Below are 16,653 nucleotides of genomic sequence, written 5' to 3' on the forward strand. Positions count from 1 at the left end.
GTCAGGCCTGCTAATGATATGCAAAAGGCGTTTACTTCCTGTGCAGAGTAGAATGTATTGACGCCGCTGTCAAGGCACCAGAGCTTGGCATTCCGGCAGGCACCCGGCACCGGCCACGATTTTGGCTTCACGGCCGACTCTCCGCCCAATCGCCTTTCCCAATTTCAGCGTCAACCGACGGGGAATCTCGCCCTGTATATTTTCAAGAGGCAATTAAATATGGCACTTGGGGTGAATGGGATCAAAGGATATTGGGAGAAGGTGGAACAGGTTACTGAGTTGGATGATCAGCACGATCATAATGAATGGCGGAGCAGGGCCCGAAGGGCCGAATGGCCTACTCCTGCTCCTATTTTCTATGTTTCTATGTAATGCATGACACGCAGGGCGAGTCCAAGGGGAACAAACAAACAAATCAGGTTATTCCTGATCCAGTTACTGATAGAATTAATTTTCCGTGGGATGTGGGCAACACTGGCTAGGCCGGCATTTATTGCTCATCTCTAATTGTCCACGAGAAGTTGGTGCTGAGTGGCCTTCATGTAGTCCTGGTGGTGCAGGTACATCCTCTGTGCTGTTAGGAAGGAAGTTCCACGATTTTGACCCAGTGACTGAAGGGAGGGCGATAGAGTTCCAAAGCAGGATGGTGTGCGGCTTAGAGGAGAACTTGCAGTTGGTGACATGCCCATACATCTGCTGCCCTCGTCCTTCTGGGCAGCAGAAGTCACAGATGAAGATTCAGTCAAAGGGGCCTGGGTGACATGCTGTAGTGCGTCTTGTATATGGCACACACTGCTGCCACTGGTGGTGGGGGGCAGTGAAAATTGAAGATGGTGAATGGGGTCCCGGTCAATGGGTTCTTTTGTCCTGGATGGAATTGAGATTATTAAGTGTTGTTGGAGATCCACTCATCCAAGCTAATGGAAAGTATTCCATCACACTCCTTTTTTTTTCACAATTAAGGGGCAATTTAGCGTGGACAATCACCCACCCTGACCATCTTTGGGTTGTGGGGGCGAAACCCACGCAGACACGGGGAGAATGTGCAAACTCCACACAGACAGTGACCCAGAGCCGGGATCGAACCTGGGACCTCGGCGCCGTCAGGCAGCAGTGCCAACCCACTGCGCCACCATGCTGCCCAATGATAAATATTTTTTTGATGTCTCTGCCCGGTTTCGAACCGGGGACCTTTCGCGTGTGAGGCGAATGTGATAACCACTACACTACAGAAACCGCTGGCTTTCATCACACTCCTGACGAGTGACCTGTAGATGATGGGCAGGCTTTGAGGAGTCAAGAGGTGAGTTACTCACCACAGGATGCCCTGCCTCTGTCTTTCACTTGTAGCCATAGTAATTATATGGCTAGTCCAGTTAATTCCATTCTAGCTAAAGGCCATCTATTGTTTAAGTACAAGGGCACATTCAAGGTACTGTATAGTGCTGCCACAGAGAAAGGTTCATATAGTGTCATTCAAAACCTCTGGATGACACAAAGTGCTTTAGGGCCAATGAAGTATTTTTCAAGGGCAGTCACTGCTGTAATATAGGAAGTGTTGCAGCCAATTTGCGCACAGCAAGCTCCCACGGCAACCTTCCTTTTGCTGTGGTGACAGTTGAGTGATAAATAATATGCAAGACACCAAAGAGAGCTGAGCTCCCTCACTCTTCTTTGAATAGCACCATGGTCTATTTGATGACTACCCGCAAGAGCAGATGCCCTTCACTGAAAAGTCCCCCTTCTGACAGGGCAAGACCCACTCAGTGCTGAACTGGAGTGTCAACTGAGTTTATGTGCTCAAGTGTCTGGAGGAGGTCTTGAATCCAGAACCTTCTGACTCGGGGTGCTGTCTCTTGAGCCACAGCTGCCACTGCCGCAAAGGAGAAACACACGCGATAGTCGGGTAACAAATCGTCGTTTGGTACTCCAGAACTTGAATATTTATGAAAAAAAAGAAGCCCGTCAAAGTTTTTTATATTGCACTCAACAGGACACAATGCAAGAATACCGATATAAGGGGACACAATAATTTGTACTGTATGAGAGGAAAGTGCTGAGTGAGCTGGCCAACCAAACAGACTTCTCTCTCATATGGTATACATTGATATTTTCCCCTCATATCAGTAATCTTGCAAAGTGTCCTGGTGAGTACAAGGTGAAAAGCTTTGACATGTCTCTTTTCTTCAGCAACATTAGGGTTAATAAAATGCGGCATAGCTGGTCCCAGGCTCAATATTTCATTTTGGGCAGGGTAAAATGAGGAGATTTGAGAAAAATGTAGGTTAGTCATCAATAAATTCAGTAGCAATGTCCTTGTCTTGTGACTATAACATTTGGCAGGTAAAAAACACCAAGCATGCTGCCAGAACATTTTGACCCACTCACGTGACTGTAATGCTGGACACTTGGCTGGTGGATTACATTTTTGTGCTCCTGAGACATTCCGAGTGATAGTAGGAGATGTATGTGCTATCTTTGAATGTGCAGTACACAGTCACTTCATGCAGATCACACAAGACCTGTTTGCGGTGTTCAGTAATTTCATCGTGAAAAACAAGCAGTGGCATAATAATAATAGCATTCTGTTGAAGGAAGCACGTTCCCTGTCCAAATGCTGAATTGCAATGTGACTTACATCAGAAGAGTCATATATTGACTAAACAATCATGTTCAAAACGTGCCTGCGTGTAACAATCAGGTTGGAGCAGAAATAGGCAAACAAACTAGGCAGATAACGGGGAAGTGTAGACAGGTTATTAAAGGAAGGCTGATATTGAATTAAAATTAGATTAAAAAATACAAACAAATACACCATTGCTACGTCACAGGCACTGATGTATTTAAAAATCACATAATTTAAGTTCCTCATTGAGGACCCGAACTATGTAAGGTGTCATGTGAGAGTACCTTTAAGGAATGGGTGTTTATCAAATAGCTGTAGTGGATGTACCTTTAAGAAAGGGGTGTTTATCAAATAGCTGCAGTGATGGCAGAGTGTGGGTGGAGCTGGGCTGGCTGTTTGCTTTTATTTTCATGTTTGAGCTGGCAGCTACAGTGTGTGTTTAGTTTAGTTTTCAGAATTGGAGCTGCATCCAGCCAAACAAGGTGTAACTTTGATCTCTCTCTGCACGAAAAGAATGTCTTCAGATCATTTGCTAATTTAAAAGTGATAACTGCTCTCAGTAGAAAATTTAAACCTGCTGTCCTTGTTAAAGAAGATATTTGTCTTATAGATGTTGCTAGGAAAGATTAAGGGTTACTTATAGAGTACTGTATTCTTTGGGGGAAGTATTTGAGTTGATGGTTGCTAAGATGTTTACTGTGTGTTTATAAAATGTTAATTGGTTTCATATAATAAACATTGTTTTGTTTTAAAAGTACTTTAGATCTCTGTTGCATCACACCTGTAGAGTGGGCCCTTGTGCTCCCCATCACCAAAATCTATTACAAGTTGTGGGTCAGGTGAACTCCATGGTACACTTTGGGGTTCTCTAAACCCTGGCCCATAATAAAGGAATAAAACCTCATTAGTATCATTCCATCATGTATATCATGGGGATGAATTTAGCGGTGGTCTAGATTCTATCATGTGTCTGGATTCTGCAGGGGACGGCATTGTCAGAAAGGAAAAGGATTACATTTTATGCAGACATTACTTATCTGTGATGGTTGACGCAGAATTATACTTCCTAATGTCCTAGCCAAATTAATCTTTATTATTAGTGTCACAAGTAGAACATAGAACATACAGTGCAAAAGGAGGCCATTCGGCCCATCGGATCTGCACCAACCCACTTAAGCCCTCACTTCCACCCTATCCCCGTAACCCAATAACCCCTCCTCACCTTTTTGGTCACTAAGGGCAATTTATCATGACCAATCCACCTAACCTGCATGTCTTTGGACTGTGGGAGGAAACCGGAGCACCCGGAGTAAACCCACGCAAGACACGGGGAGAACATGCAGACTCCGCACAGACAGTGACCAGCGGGGAATCGAACCTGGGGCCCTAGCGCTGTGAAGCCACAGTGCTATCCACTTGTGCTTCCCCAAATGTAGGCTTACATTAGCACTGCAATGAAGTTACTGTGAAAATCCCCTCATCGCCACACTCCGGCGCCTGTTTGGGTACACAGAGGGACAATTCAGAATGTCCAATTCACCTAACAAGCACGTCTTTCGGGACTTGTGGAGGAAACCGGAGCACCCGGAGGAAACCCACACAGACACAGGGAGAATGTGTAGACTCTGCACAGACAGTGACCCAAGCCGGGAATCGAACCTGGGACTGGCGCTGTGAAGCAGCAGTGCTAACCACTGTGCTACTGTGCTGTAAATAGACCATGGCTATCATTATCTACATCCTTATGTCAGGATACATAGATGCCACAACATTGAATATCTGGTTACATGTTGCATCAGTGCAGAAACAGGTCATTCAGCCATCTGGTCAATGCCAGTGTTTATGCTGCATATGAATCTTCTGCAACCCCTACCGATCTACTTCGGTCTGTGTGCGGATGTTTTCTCGGAGGTGTGATACATTCAGCTTATCTTATGCTATTTACTATTTGCTTCAATGACGCATTGTGGCAGTGGAGTTCTACAATCTCTGGCTAAAGAAGGATTTCCTTTTTTTAATATAAATTTAGAGTACCCAATTCTTTTTTTTCCAATTAAGGGGCAATTTAGCGTGGCCAATCCACCTACCCGGCACATCTTTGGGCTGTGGGCGCGAGAACCATGCAGAAACGGGGAGAATGTGCAAACTCCACACGGACAGTGACCCAGGGCCAGGATCGAATCCTGGTCCTCGGCCCCATGAGGCTGCAGTGCTAACCACTGCGCCACTGCGCTGCCCTAAAGAAGTACTTCCTGCTTGACTTATTAGTGACTATCATTTACATCTCTCAAATCTCTCACTTTTGTTCTTCCAAAATGAAATGTTGAGCCTGGGGACGACTTATGCTACATTTTAATTAGCCTAATACCCTGTGCGTTCCTCCTTTGTGACGGTGAATGGTGTTGGTCTTCTACATTCGAACAATGTGCTCCTCGGTGTTTGGCGAGTGGAAGGACAAAGTTTGGTAACAGTGTGTGTGTGTATGTGGCTACTGCTAGGTTTGTATGAGATAGAGTGCTTTAGGGCAGCGCGGTAGCATAGTGGTTAGCACAATTGCTTCACAGCTCCAGGGTCCCAGGTTCGATTACCAGCTTGGGTCACTATCTGTGCGGAGTCTGCACGTTCTCCCCGTGTGTGCGTGGGTTTCCTCCGGGTGCTCCGGTTTCTTCCCCCAGTCCAAAGATGTGCAGGTTAGGCGGATTGGCCATGATCAATTGCCCTTAGTGTCCAAAATTGCCCTTAGTGTTGGGTGGGGTTACTGGGTTATGGGGATAGGGTGGAGGTGTGGGCTTTGGTAGGGTGCTCTTTCGGTAGGGTCCACAGGTCACTGAAAGGGGCAACACAGGTGGAGAAGGTAGTCAAGAAGGCATACGGCATGCTTGCCTTCATTGGCCGGGGCATTGAGTATAAGAATTGGCAAGTCATGTTGCAGTTGTATAGAACCTTAGTTAGGCCACACTTGGAGTATAGTGTTCAATTCTGGTCGCCACACTACCAGACGGATGTGGAGGCTTTAGAGAGGGTGCAGAAGAGATTTACCAGAATGTTGCCTGGTATGGAGGGCATTAGCTATGAGGAGCGGTTGAATAAACTCGGTTTGTTCTCACTGGAACGAAGGAGGTTGAGGGGCGACCTGATAGTGGTCTACAAAATTATGAGGGGCATAGACAGAGTGGATAGTCAGAGGCTTTTCCCCGGGCTAGAGGGGTTAATTACTAGGGGGCATAGGTTTAAGGTGAGAGGGGCAAGGTTTAGGGTAGATGTACGAGGCAAGTTTTTTACGCAGAGGGTAGTGGGTGCCTGGAACTCGCTACCGGAGGAGGTGGTGGAAGCAGGGACGAGAGTGACATTTAAGGGGCATCTTGACAAATACATGAATAGGATGGGAATAGAGGGATACGGACCCAGGAAGTGTAGAAGATTGTAGTTTAGTCGGGCAGCATGGTCGGCACGGGCTTGGAGGGCCGAAGGGCCTGTTCCTGTGCTGTACATTTCTTTGTTCTTGGTTTGTATGTGTCGCATCGGGCGTTCTTGGCCTGCAAGCTCTCTGTCAAATCTAGAGTTATTGGAGCAGAGAGACGTTGACGTGAGTTCCCCCTGAGAGACGTTTCCATAATCCACGTCCTTCTGCTGGGGACAGGTGCAAAAACCATTCAGAGGCTTGCGTGAGAGTTGGTTGGTGTACAGCAATGATCTGCCGGCTGGCCTGCATTATTAATCAGTCAAGGCACTCAACATTCTCTTGGTAGTGCACGGAATAATCCCGCTAACCTTTCCATGAAGATCCTGTGATCATGAATAACTGATGCGAGGCATTAAACGACGGGCCTATTCATAGGCAGAGTTACTTAGGGAACTAAGAGCCTCAGAATTGTGAGTGCTGCATTTACATCTTGCAGAAGTGCTGAATAATTTAACAAAATGCAAAGTACTGCAGGCTCTGGCAATCTAAAACAACAATAAAAACATGGAACAGTTGAAAATAAGTGTCAGGTGAAGGAAGAAGGATGCAGTTGATACCTCAGGAATATCATCAGGGGTCGTAAATGCTAAATGTTAACATGACTTTTAAAATAAACTTGTCACCGCAGAGGCGGCTGCCTGAATTACAGTTTTGAAGATTTTTCTGCTGTTATCAATGAATCGATTGTTTTATCGGTTTATTTGAGGTGTCCAGTCCCTCACTCAAAGTCTTGTTCATCAATTAATTGGTTAAAATAGTGTAAGAGAAAGTTTGGCGTGTGAACAACCACTAACCAATAATATTGAAAGGTATCATTCCACACCTCAATCAATCCTTTCCCTTTCATTGATGCTGTGATGGAATGCAATCTGTTTCATTCCTGTTGTGAGCTATTCATACCAGTCCACTGTTCAATGCTGAATTTCAGCGCCGTTAATGTGTCAGTGAATTGGTTTTGTTTTACGACGCGCAGTCAACGAACTGAATGTCAAAATTTATTCACTCAGGGAAATATTTGTGAACAAAGTGAGTCTAATACTTTTGCTACCTTTTATTGCTAAGTCCAACGTCCCTGTTAAGCTGCAGGGTTGCCCAGCAGCCTGGGGTACCGCAGACCTAGACGCAATCATTTCGCACTAGACCTGCGTGGCTTCCTGTAAAGTAAGTTCTGGCCACGCAATGAAAGAAGTCAGCCGTGCAAAAACCACAACATTGTAAAGGGCTATTGACTATCACTGTTGGATGAATAAGTTGTTAATGAGGTTGATTGCTTCAAGTGGCAAATCTCAATAAACCATACAGGGCAATTCGTCCTCCAGTGATTGAGGGTAATTCACCTTGTTTCGAGATGATCCCGAATCACCAAATATTCCAGTGAGGTGGTGAAGATGGATCAGGCCACTCATAGGTGAAGACTTTGGGCAGGAATCTCCGTTCCCCAAAGCCGATTTCATAATCGGCGATCTGGTGGAGAATCCCTTTTTACGGCCGATTCGGGGGCGGTGCCTGTTTTCAAATGCTACGCCCCCTCCAAAATGGCCTCATCGAGGAGCACTTCATTGGGACGGCCTCAGGGCGTTACCCGAAGGCCCTCCCCCGATACTCCGCCCCCGATGGGCCTGGTTCCCGCCCGCGCGGTTGATTCATGGTCTCAGCGATCAGGAACCCGGCTTGGCGACTGCGAGCTGTGTCCAGCGCCGCCAACAGTTGGGCGGGAGCCACGCTGCTTGCCAGGGAAGGGGGGGGTGCGGGCTTCGGCAAGGGCTGGGGAGACTGATTGGGGCTGGCCCGGGAGTGGCGAGGGGGTGTCCGGGGGGCACTATCTGGCATGTTGGGACCGCGCACGGCCAGCGCCATGTTGCACGGCGCGACCGCTGCAGGTCACCGGCGTGTGCATGCGCGGCCATGGACCCGCCAATTCTCCAGCCATTTATATCGGGAAGGTCGTGCATTTTACGTGGTGCGGCTGCTAGCCCCTCACTGGTCAGAGGATCAGTGCTGAGGCCTCGCCGATTTTTCCCACATAAAACGCCACGGATACTCCGGACATAGCCCCAAAATCGGTGAATCCAGCCCCTTGACTTTCGGTCATGGTGTAATACGGCTGATAATGGGTTGGTAGCATGTTTTACATCTCCGCCCATTTTTATTGCCAAGGACGTCAAAAGAGAGAGTGGTAAAATGGGAGCCCAATTTAATATCACTTGTGTTTCTGCCTTGCAAAAATCAACATCTAACCCACCATATTGATTAATAACCTCTCTTGTAGCCGCGAATTGCGGCAAAGAATCTTTTATAATAATAATCTTTATTATTAGTGTCACAAGTAGACTTACATTAACACTGCAATGAAGTTACTTTGAAAACCCCTAGTCGCCACACTCTGGTGCCTGTTCGGGTACGCTGAGGGAGAATTTAGAATGACCAATTCACCAAACCGGCACGTCTTTCGGGACTTGTGGGAAGAAACCGGAGCACCCGGAGGAAACCCACACAGACACTGGGAGATGCAAGCAGACTCCGCACAGACAGTGACCCAAGCTGGGGATCAAACCCGGGTCCCTGGTGCTGTGAAGAAACAGTGCTAACCACTGTTCTACCCTGTCACCCCATTTGTGACACTTAAAGTTTTGTGATGCTTAAAGTTTCCTTTTCCATGAAAATCGTTTGGAAATTGTGGGTGGGGATTTAACTGGTCACTACTCAATGTTGTGTTGTGCTTCTTTGTGTAGCATAAGCTGCTTCCTTGATGTATGCTTTGACAAAGGAAGGTCCAGACTTTGTAATGAGTTCAATATGTTTATTGAACTATGAACACAGTTCTTAAATGAGTTTGACTCTCCTGCTAATCTAATTGTAGTAACTCAGTCTATCTAAACCAGTCTGCTCTAAGCCACGTGCTGGGTGTGATGCTTCTGATCAACCCTGATGTACTCTCTAGATGTCTGTCTGTGGAAAGAGAAAGAGCATGTGTGCCCTGTCCTTTTATATGGATTGTCAAGTGCCCCCTTGTGGTAATGCCACCTCTGTATGTCCTGACTGCTCATTGGTTGTGTCCTATTCTAAGTGTTCATTAGCTGCATGTTTGCATATCATGACACCTCTGGTGCTCCCTCTAGGGGTTACTTAGTTGTAGTGTATTTACATTAACCCCTTGTGTATATACGGTGATGCATATCACCACACTCAACAATGGGTGTGAAATGAAAACTCAGCCCAATGTTTTTAGCCAAGGGGCTGCCCAAAATTGACCCGAATGTCTTCATTTATTTTGGCCCCAGTGAGTCGCCAGCACCTGTTTCATTGCCAGAGGCAACTCAGGAGCTGGAGGATTTCCAAGTTGGCTACAGTGTCAACAGGGAGGGTTGGGTGGGGTGGAGAAGGAGTGAGGGGTTCGTGCAGCAGCAGCCACCATCATGAGTGCTGATCCAGCCCCCTTTTTTACCCCTCTGGTTAGCCCTGTTGCTTCAGAGCTCCAGGGTCCCAGGTTCGATTCCTGGCTTGGCTCACTGTCTGTGTGGAGTATGCACGTTCTCCCCGTGTCTGCGTGCGTTTTTCCTCCGGGTGCTCCAGTTTCCTCCCACACAAGTCCCGAAAGACGTGCTTGTTGGGAGAATTGGACATTCTGAATTCTCCCTGTGTACCCGAACAGGCGCCGGAGTGTGGCGACTAGGGGCTTTTCACGGTAACTTCATTGCAGTGTTAATGTGAGGCTACTTGTGACACCAATAAAGACTATTATTATTACCTTATTGGTTTGTCAGCGGCGACACGTGTAGGACAAACGTCGCAAGGATTGAGCTGTCTAGAACAGGCTTAATACCCTCTACACACAACACAACCCAGTTTCCTGAAGGGTCCTTCACGTTTTTCAATTTCACACGTGTATCAAAGGGGTTGAAGCACTATTCTCTTTTTACCTTTGTCTTGTGTGACCCAGTTCATGCATTGTGTTCCCCCTTTAAGATTGTCACAGGGTTGTGTACACCTTAAAGGGCCTGCTCCTTGGGTGCAGTCATATTGGTTGCAATGTTCCTCCTGAAGGATGTTTGAGGTGAGGGATGCCGTTAGTGTCCCTGCTGATTTTACCTGCAGGAAGTGCTGCCATCTCCAGCTCCTCCAAGACCGAGTTAGGGAACTGGAGCTGGAGTTGGAAGAACTTCGGATCATTCGGGAGGCAGAGGGGGTCATAGATAGCAGCTTTAGGGAATTAGTTACACCAAAGATTGGAGATAGATGGGTAACTGTAAGAGGGACTGGGGAGAAGCAGTCAGTGCAGGGATCCCCTGCGGTCGTTCCCCTGAGAAACAAGTATACCGCTTTGGATACTTGTGGGGGGTGGGGGACTTACCAGGGGTAAGCCATGGGGTACGGGCCTCTGGCACGGAGTCTATCCCTGTTGCTCAGAAGGGAAGGGGGGAGAGGAGCAGAACATTAGTAATTGGGGACTCGATAGTCAGGGGCACAGATAGGAGATTTTGTGGGAGCGTGAGAGACTCACGTTTGGTATGTTGCCTCCCAGGTGCAAGGGTACGTGATGTCTCGGATCGTGTTTTCCGGGTCCTTAAGGGGGAGGGGGAGCAGCCCCAAGTCGTGGTCCACATTGGCACTAACGACATAGGTAGGAAAGGGGACAAGGATGTCAGGCAGGCTTTCAGGGAGCTAGGATGGAAGCTCGGAACTAGAACAAACAGAGTTGTTATCTCTGGGTTGTTGCCCGTGCCACATGATAGTGAGATGAGGAATAGGGAGAGAGAGCAATTAAACACATGGCTACAGGGATGGTGCAGGCGGGAGGGATTCAGATTTCTGGATAACTGGGGCTCTTTCTGGGGAAGGTGGGACCTCTACAGACAGGATGGTTTACATCTGAACCTGAGGGGCACAAATATCCTGGGGGGGAGATTTGTTAGTGCTCTTTGGGGGGGGTTTAAACTAATGCAGCAGGGGCATGGGAACCTGGATTGTAGTTTTAGGGTACGGGAGAATGACAGTATAGAGGTTAGGAGCACAGATTTGACGTCGCAGGAGGGGGCCAGTGTTCAGGTAGGTGGTTTGAAGTGTGTCTACTACAATGCCAGGAGTACACGAAATAAGGTAGGGGAACTGGCAGCATGGGTTGGTACCTGGGACTTCGATGTTGTGGCCATTTCGGAGACATGGATAGAGCAGGGACAGGAATGGATGTTGCAGGTTCTGGGGTTTAGGTGTTTTAGTAAGCTCAGAGAAGGAGGCAAAAGAGGGGGAGGTGTGGCGGAGAGGATGCTAGATGGGGACTCATCTTCCGAGGTAGTATGGGCTGAGGTTAGAAACAGGAAAGGAGAGGTCACCCTGTTGGGAGTTTTCCAAAGGCCTCCAAATAGTTCTAGGGATGTAGAGGAAAGGATGGCGAGGATGATCCTGGATAAGAGCGAAAGTAACAGGGTAGTTATTATGGGAGACTTTAACTTTCCAAATCTTGACTGGAAAAGATATAGTTTGCATACATTAGATGGGTCGTTTTTTGTACAGTGTGTGCAGGAGGGTTTCCTGACACAATATGTTGACAGGCCAACAAGAGGCGAGGCCACGTTGGATTTGGTTTTGGGTAATGAACCAGGCCAGGTGTTGGATTTGGAGGTAGGAGAGCACTTTGGGGACAGTGACCACAATTCGGTGACGTTTACGTTAATGATGGAAAGGGATAAGTATACACCACAGGGCAAGAGTTATAACTGGGGGAAGGGCAATTATGATGCCATTAGACGTGACTTGGGGGGGATAGGTTGGAGAAGTAGGCTGCAAGTGTTGGGCACACTGGATAAGTGGAGCTTGTTCAAGGATCAGCTACTGCGTGTTCTTGATAAGTATGTACCGGTCAGGCAGGGAGGAAGGCGTAGAGCGAGGGAACCGTGGTTTACCAAAGAAGTGGAATCTCTTGTTAAGAGGAAGAAGGAGGCCTATGTGAAGATGAGGTGTGACGTTTCAGTTGGGGCGATGGATAGTTACAAGGTAGCGAGGAAGGATCTAAAGAGAGAGCTAAGACGAGCAAGGAGGGGACATGAGAAGTATTTGGCAGGTAGGATCAAGGAAAACCCAAAAGCTTTCTATAGGTATGTCAGGAATAAGCGAATGACTAGGGTAAGAGTAGGACCAGTCAAGGACAGGGATGGGAAGTTGTGTGTGGAGTCTGAAGAGATAGGCGAGATACTAAATGAATATTTTTCGTCAGTAATCACTCAGGAAAAAGATAATGTTGTGGAGGAGAATGCTGAGACCCAGGCTATTAGAATAGATGGCATTGAGGTACGTAGGGAAGAGGTGTTGGCAATTCTGGACAGGCTGAAAATAGATAAGTCCCCGGGGCCTGATGGGGTTTATCCTAGGATTCTCTGGGAGGCCAGGTAAGATATTGCTGGACCTTTGGCTTTGATTTTTATGTCATCATTGGCTACAGGAATAGTGCCAGAGGACTGGAGGATAGCAAATGTGGTCCCTTTGTTCAAAAAGGGGAGCAGAGACAACCCCGGCAACTATAGACCGGTGAGCCTCACGTCTGTAGTGGGCAAAGTCTTGGAGGGGATTATAAGAGACAAGATTTATAATCATCTAGATAGGAATAATATGGAGCGAAATTCTCCATCCCGCCCCGCCACATTTCTGCCCCGACCGGCCGGCGGGAGTCTCCGTAACACCGGCCGGTCAATGGGGTTTCCCATTGTGGGGCAGCCCCACGCCGTCGGGAAACCCCCGGGCGCCGGCAAAACGGAGACTCCCGCCGGCGGAGAATGACGCCCATGATCAGGGATAGTCAGCATGGCTTTGTGAAGGGTAGGTCATGCCTCACAAACCTTATTGAGTTCTTTGAGAAGGTGACTGAACAGGTAGACGAGGGTAGAGCAGTTGATGTGGTAATATGGATTTCAGTAAAGCGTTTGATAAGGTTCCCCACGGTAGGCTATTGCAGAAAATACGGAGGCTGGGGATTGAGGGTGATTTAGAGATGTGGATCAGAAATTGGCTAGCTGAAAGAAGACAGAGGGTGGTTGTTGATGGGAAATGTTCGGAATGGAGTTCAGTTACAAGTGGCGTACCACAAGGATCTGTTCTGGGGCTGTTGTTATTTGTCATTTTTATCAATGACCTAGAGGAGGGCGCAGAAGGGTGGGTGAGTAAATTTGCAGACGACACTAAAGTCGGTGGTGTTGTCGACAGTGTGGAAGGATGTAGCAGGTTACAGAGGGATATAGATAAGCTGCAGAGCTGGGCTGAGAGGTGGCAAATGGAGTTTAATGTAGAGAAGTGTGAGGTGATTCACTTTGGAAGGAATAACAGGAATGCGAAGTATTTGGCTAATGGTAAAGTTCTTGAAAGTGTGGATGAGCAGAGGGATCTAGGTGTCCATGTACATAGATCCCTGAAAGTTGCCACCCAGGTTGATAGGGTTGTGAAGAAGGCCTATGGAGTGTTGGCCTTTATTGGTAGAGGGATTGAGTTCCGGAGTCAGGAGGTCATGTTGCAGCTGTACAAAACTCTGGTACGGCCGCATTTGGAGTATTGCGTACAGTTCTGGTCACCGCATTATAGGAAGGACGTGGAGGCTTTGGAGCGGGTGCAGAGGAGATTTACCAGGACGTTGCCTGGTATGGAGGGAATATCTTATGAGGAAAGGCTGATGGACTTGAGGTTGTTTTCGTTGGAGAGAAGAAGGTTAAGAGGAGACTTAATAGAGGCATACAAAATGATCAGGGGGTTAGATAGGGTGGACAGTGAGAGCCTTCTCCCGCGGATGGAAATGAATGGCACGAGGGGACATAACTTTAAACTGAGGGGTAATAGATATAGGACAGAGGTCAGAGGTAGGTTCTTTACGCAAAGAGTGGTGAGGCCGTGGAATGCCCTACCTGCTATAGTAGTGAACTCGCCAACATTGAGGGCATTTAAAAGTTTATTGGATAAGCATATGGATGATAATGGCATAGTGTAGGTTAGATGGCTTTTGTTTCGGTGCAACATGGTGGGCCGAAGGGCCTGTACTGCGCTGTATCGTTCTATGTTCTATATTGTCCCCCATATGGTAAGTTCGTGCCTGCTGCATGGTTGCTGCACGCACGCAGTTTCGAGGGACTGGTGAGCCTGATACCTGTTGGAGGAAGCTGCCCAGTATGAACATCGTCGAAGGAAAAGCCCCAGAGAATCAGTCTGAATAACAGGTTGTTACGATTCTCAATGGGGAGCCACAAACCAAATGTACAAATGACACCCAAATGAAGAAATTACCAACAAGATTGCACTTTTTGTATCTTTGACTTTAACATGAATCAGAGTCCAAGTAATTTAAACATAAATTAATCGGCAAATTACAAGCGGTATGAACTATAAATTACAACAAAGATAATCTCAGGAAGTTACAAGCATTCATATCACTGCTCACTCAAATGTTAACCATGCGCAATATCACAATCTTTCCACAGTGGCCACCAGAACATAGGATCATTTTCTCACTCAATGAATTTGATCTTTGGGTCACCTGCTATTTTAGCTCTATTCAATCTGAGTCCCTCAGGGACAGTTGTCACTCAAACACCACGGGCGGGATTCTCCAATAATGGGGGCGATGTCCCCACGCCCGCAAAAAACTGCGCGCGAATCACTCTGTACTTACCTGGAGGAAGTCCAGGGTGATTCTCCAATTTGCAGGGGTCTGTCAGGGCCCCGGAGTGCTCCTCGCAGCTCTGGCTGCCAATACGGGCCCTGTACTTGCGGTCGGGGGTCCGCGCATGCGCATGGCGGTGGCTTGCGTCGGCCGCCCCGCGCGATATGGCCGGCCCACACCGCGGACCGGCACCAAGAAGGTAGGCCACCCCCAGATCGCGCGCGCCCGCAGATCGCTGGCCCCCGATCGGTAGCCTGGCCATCCTGGAGGCACTCCCTCACGTGAATGATCCCCCCGCCCTCCACCAGGGCGGCAGCGGACTGAGCCCGCAGCCGCCACGCCGAGTTGCCGCCTGGTGGAACCATGAGAGGACCACGCCGGCGGGAACGCGGCCAGCTGCACTCGAAGAATCGCCGTGGGGGCCTCTTTCAATGGCCCCCGACCGGCGCCGCGTCGACTGCGTGCGATTTCGCCGGGAAGGCTCGCCGAATCCCGTCCAACATACCTACAGAAGCCCCTTGGCTATATTCACAGTAGTGAATATTTAATCTAAACAGTCCGGCCAGTTCTAACAAAACTGATGCACAGCCACAGAATTGTTCAAATACAATCTCTGTTCGGTCTATAACTTTCTGTCCTCTTTAATTGTATGACACATGCATGACTCTATGTAAACGTGCCCTCTCTGTTCTCCCCTCTGCTGCATCTTTCATTTGTTATTTCCAGCAGTAGCTTCTGCCGAGCAAACAGCTTTCATCGGCTAACTTCCTTCCTGTTGACATTATTTCCAGTATTTCTTATTATTGAAGAAAATTACAATTTAAACCTTACAATTGATACAAATTCTTACAAGCCCTCCCAAACAGCTTAAAACAAATAACCCTGAACCTGCAGACATTTTAAAGAAATTACAAATTTTCCCTACTGTACCACTTCCAAGTTTATCACGCACATGCAAGTTTCAGCTAGTGTCTGAAGCAATATTTATCCCTCAACCCAACATCACTCAAATAGATGGTTTGTGATTGTATCTTTGATGTTTACTGAGCTGGCTGTATAAAAATCTGCTGTTCCATTTCCTAAATGGTGACAGTGATTTCACTTCAAAAATTACATAACTGGCAGTAACTCAGGATTTAAAAACTTCCTGGTGTTGCGAAAGATGCTGCATAAATGTTCTATTTTATTCCTGCCAGATGTGTTATAGTGCATGGTCTGTTTACAATGTTCCGCAGTGGAAGAGCAGGCTACCCTCCTTGCTATTCATCTCACTCTGCAGCAGGTCCACTCAGGATACAATGGATTAGAGCACTGTACACCTTCATTGCTTGGCAAGGATTTGTTTTCCTGACTCTTTAAGTTATATATATATATAAGCAACATTTGTAAGTGCCACAAGCAGTTTTATCTCTTACCTTTAAGTGCTCTCAGTCTGCTCGATGTATTTGATGGTAGGCACAGTAAGATTCGCCTTATCTCTCGCTCATTGATAAGTGAGTCCGGTTGAATGAATTTCAGTAATGTTTATTTATTTCTGAACCCATTTTGGTACATTCACACAAAATTAACTGGAAAATACTTTTTTTCCTGTGTCTCTCGAAATGTCTTTGAGACACCAACAAGTGGAAGCAAAAAACTTCAAGATAAATATGACTTCAGATTTTCAAAATTAAAAGTCATTTCAACAAGGCCTTTAAAAGTAATTTTTACTAATGCTCCAAGGATCCTCCCTCCGATGGCTATAATTTCTCTGCTAATCAGTTAGACGGATCACATTCTGAAGGGAATCCTTATCTGGGTTTAGCCCCTTACTTAGTTTAATTGGTTCTAATTCTCAGCTGAGACCCACTTGATTCGTTCAGTCAGTGTCAGTCAGTTAACAGGCAATTGGTTAATTAGACATTAATCAATTACTCCAAATTAATTAAT

General features: G+C 47.2%; 1 non-coding gene across 1 annotated transcript; it reads right to left on the reverse strand.

Moving 5' to 3' along the window:
- Positions 1 to 1,163: 1,163 nt before the first annotated feature.
- Positions 1,164 to 1,236, reverse strand: trnav-cac (transfer RNA valine (anticodon CAC)). The gene has a single exon. It is a non-coding gene; the product is annotated as a tRNA-Val (tRNA).
- Between the last annotated feature and the right edge of the window lie 15,417 nt (positions 1,237 to 16,653).

The sequence above is a fragment of the Scyliorhinus torazame genome, chromosome 9 (assembly GCF_047496885.1).
Source record: "Scyliorhinus torazame isolate Kashiwa2021f chromosome 9, sScyTor2.1, whole genome shotgun sequence".
In the NCBI taxonomy this organism is placed as follows: Eukaryota; Metazoa; Chordata; class Chondrichthyes; order Carcharhiniformes; family Scyliorhinidae; genus Scyliorhinus; species Scyliorhinus torazame.